Raw genomic sequence first — 2,944 nt, 5'->3', positions numbered from 1 at the left:
AAGGCCACGGGGAGGAAGGCGGAGGCAGCGCCGAGAGCGGGGAGAGGGAGGGGAGACAGCGGCGACGAGGAGGGCTGCGGGGCCGGTGGCTGGGACAGTGTGCTAAGCCTTTTCTCTCTTTTTTGGAGTGGGCGGCGGATCTCCGCCGAGATAACCCAGCCAAGCCCCCTGCCCCGCGTCCCAGCGAGGGGCCGCAGCTGTATAAATAGCGGGGGTGGGGGAGCGGGGCTGCTGCCCAAGGGTCAGCGACACCGGAGAAGGCTTTGCTGTCATTAGCTAATTGAGCCCCAGATGTTAAGAAAAGGTTACGTCCTCCTCCGGAGAGTTTTTCTTTTTAGACACTTTACACAGATTCCCCAGCCAAAATGGCCGGGAGGCGACCGGGCCCGCACCCACCCCACCCCCAGCCCACTCCCCTCGTCCCGCCCCCCCCCCCGGGCCCCAGCCCCCGGGACTCCCGGAAGCTGCCCGCCGCGGCCGCTGCCCCTGTAATCCCAGTGGCCTGCCCGGAGGCGCGGCGGGCAGGAGCGGGGACCACCGGCGGAGGAGCCAGCCCCCAGCCCGGGCCGCCGACTGGGAGGTCAGCCCGGAGGGAGGGCGGCGGGGAGCGGGGGACCCCGGGGAGAGGGTCTCTCAGGCTCTTAATCCCCCAGAAGGTTGCAGATCAAAGACGCTAGCGCGGAGGCAGAGGCGGTGCGGGTGGGGGCGGGAGGCTGGCTCGGGCCGCAGCCTCCCCCGTGCGCCGTGGGCGGGGCTCCCCGGCCTAGGAAGCCAGGCTGCCAGCCGCGGGGGAGGGCGCTCCGGCTGCCGCGTGAGGTGCGCAAGCCCGCGGGCGAGTCGCCCCAGCGTCCCCACGGTGCCTTCGTGGAACTTCCCCTCCCCGGGGACTGAGGGAAGGATGCATGTTCCTCCCGCCTCCGGAGAACAAAACTCCAGAATGCCAGACACTTGACATATATTCTTCATTTAATCTTCACAGCAATCCAAAAATTGTTATTATTATTAGTTCATAAATAAGGAAAGCTTCTGAGACGTCAAAGCCACTTGCCCAAGGACACACACCGCTAGAAAGCGGAAGGGCTGGAAATAATTCCACAGGGTTCGAGGCCCTGCCCTGCCCTTAGCCCTCACTACTCTCCTCCAGCCCCTCTACCCTTCCCTCTTCTCTCCCATCCTCTTCCTCTGTCCTCCCAGGCTCCTGCAGTCCCGCAAGAACAGAGCCACCCACCTGTGGCCCTGGCAGGTGGGGTAGGGTCGGGGAACAGCCCGGTGTCGGAGGCGCGGCCAGTGTGTCAACAGCTACAGGCTAAATGTGCAGGATGGGGCCCGGCAAGCCTGACTTGAATCTAAGGTGAAAGAGTGCTCCTGTTGCCCCTGCCCCAGGGGTGGGGCTCCCTGCTCAGAAGAGAACCCAGCAAGTCAGAGCTGGAAGGGGCCTTCGGATGATCTGATCCAATGCTCTTCTTTGACAGATGAAGCTGAGCCCCAGAGAGGTGATGTGTCCTCCCCAAGATCACACGGCTAGTTGGTGGCAGAGCAGGAATGCGAGCCCAGGAATGCCCTTTGCTGAGTGCCTACTTGGTGTCCCACACTGGAATCGCCCTGCACACACGATGTTGTTTAGCTCTTCAGCAACGCTACAAGGTGGAGATTATCATCTCCATTCTAGGGATGAGGAAACTGAGACTTGTAGAAGCTAAGGGTGCCCAAGGTCTCCCATCTAGAACTTGCTAGAGCTGATTTTGACCCCAGATCCTCCTAACAACTTCCCTTTCCACACACCCAGAATATTGGGGCAAAGGAGTGGGGATTGAGGGATGGAGAGGGTGTCTTGAGCTCAACAGCTCTAGAGACACAAAAGGAAGGGGACACAGGCTGGGAAAAGTCCCTTCCTGCAATATAAGTCTAGATTGGCTCTCCATGGCCTCCTTGAGTGGCCCAAATACTGAGGTCCTTCGAGAATTCCCTTTTGAATGTCAGTGGGAGGGAGAAAACAATTGGCTGGTGGCCCTTCTGGGTTGTGAGGGTCTGGAGAGGCAAGAGAGGCTTTAATCCACAGGTTCCCTCTAATTTCCTGCTGGGGAAGGGGGTGGGGGTAGAGGGGGGGAGGGGGAGGGGTGGCAGGCCACAGTTCAGGTCCAGGCAGATGAAGAGGCCCTAGAGCTTAGCTGCCCCATCCCAGAGCCACACGTGGCTTCTCAGGGGGCACCATCAGTGCTATCCCGCTCAGCTGCATAGACTCCAAAAGCTTCATCCTCATACCTCTCCCCCTTCCCAGCCTCCTTCCGTGGCCCTACCCCACCTCTTCTTTGCTTCCCACTGACTCCATTTCACTCATTCATCCATAAATACATTCAACAAAAATTTGTTAAGTAAGGACTATGTGTCAACACCGTGCCGGGCACTGGGGGTACAGCAGAAAGCAGACTGCCTTTTTGGAGCTTGCAGTCTAGCGGGAAGGCAGAATTAGCCAAACAGATATGTAAATCAACTTATAATTACAAATTGGTGTTAGGAAGGAAAGTATGGGGTGTTTTGAGAAGTTATAACAACAAGAGGTCTGTATGTATGGGATGATTATTGAGACAATAGAGACTAAAAATGATTATTACTAATAATTGCCCAAACAGGAGGACTAAGGCAATCATGCCCACACATCACCTGCAATTCTAGGGTGGGTCTCCAGTCCTCCCCCAGCAGTGACCACCCAGTCTGTCCCTGAGGGCCCAGCTGATATGGGTGGTAGTGGAATGATTAGATGGTGGCCCCGATGCCGACAGCCCCCTCTGCCACCCCGCTCAGAACTGAGGGGATGCCCAGTCCAGAGGTGGTAAGGAAGCTGGGAGCATGGGTGGGCTGGGTCTGGAGGAGGGGAGAGTGTGCCCAGCTGATGGGAGTATGAGCCTCTGGCATCGCTCCAGGGAGAAATCCCTCCCTGCTCTGC

General features: G+C 58.5%; 1 long non-coding RNA gene across 1 annotated transcript; it reads left to right on the top strand.

Annotated features, from left to right (window-relative positions):
* The first annotated feature begins 510 nt into the window (after nucleotides 1-510).
* On the top strand, nucleotides 511-2,058 carry LOC132491399 (uncharacterized). Its single transcript, XR_009532660.1, has 3 exons — nucleotides 511-580; nucleotides 1,195-1,351; nucleotides 1,473-2,058. It is a non-coding gene; the product is annotated as an uncharacterized LOC132491399 (long non-coding RNA).
* The last annotated feature ends 886 nt before the right edge of the window (nucleotides 2,059-2,944 follow it).

Source organism: Mesoplodon densirostris, chromosome 5 (genome assembly GCF_025265405.1).
Source record: "Mesoplodon densirostris isolate mMesDen1 chromosome 5, mMesDen1 primary haplotype, whole genome shotgun sequence".
Taxonomy (NCBI): Eukaryota; Metazoa; Chordata; class Mammalia; order Artiodactyla; family Ziphiidae; genus Mesoplodon; species Mesoplodon densirostris.
This window is presented reverse-complemented; position numbering and strand designations above follow the sequence as displayed.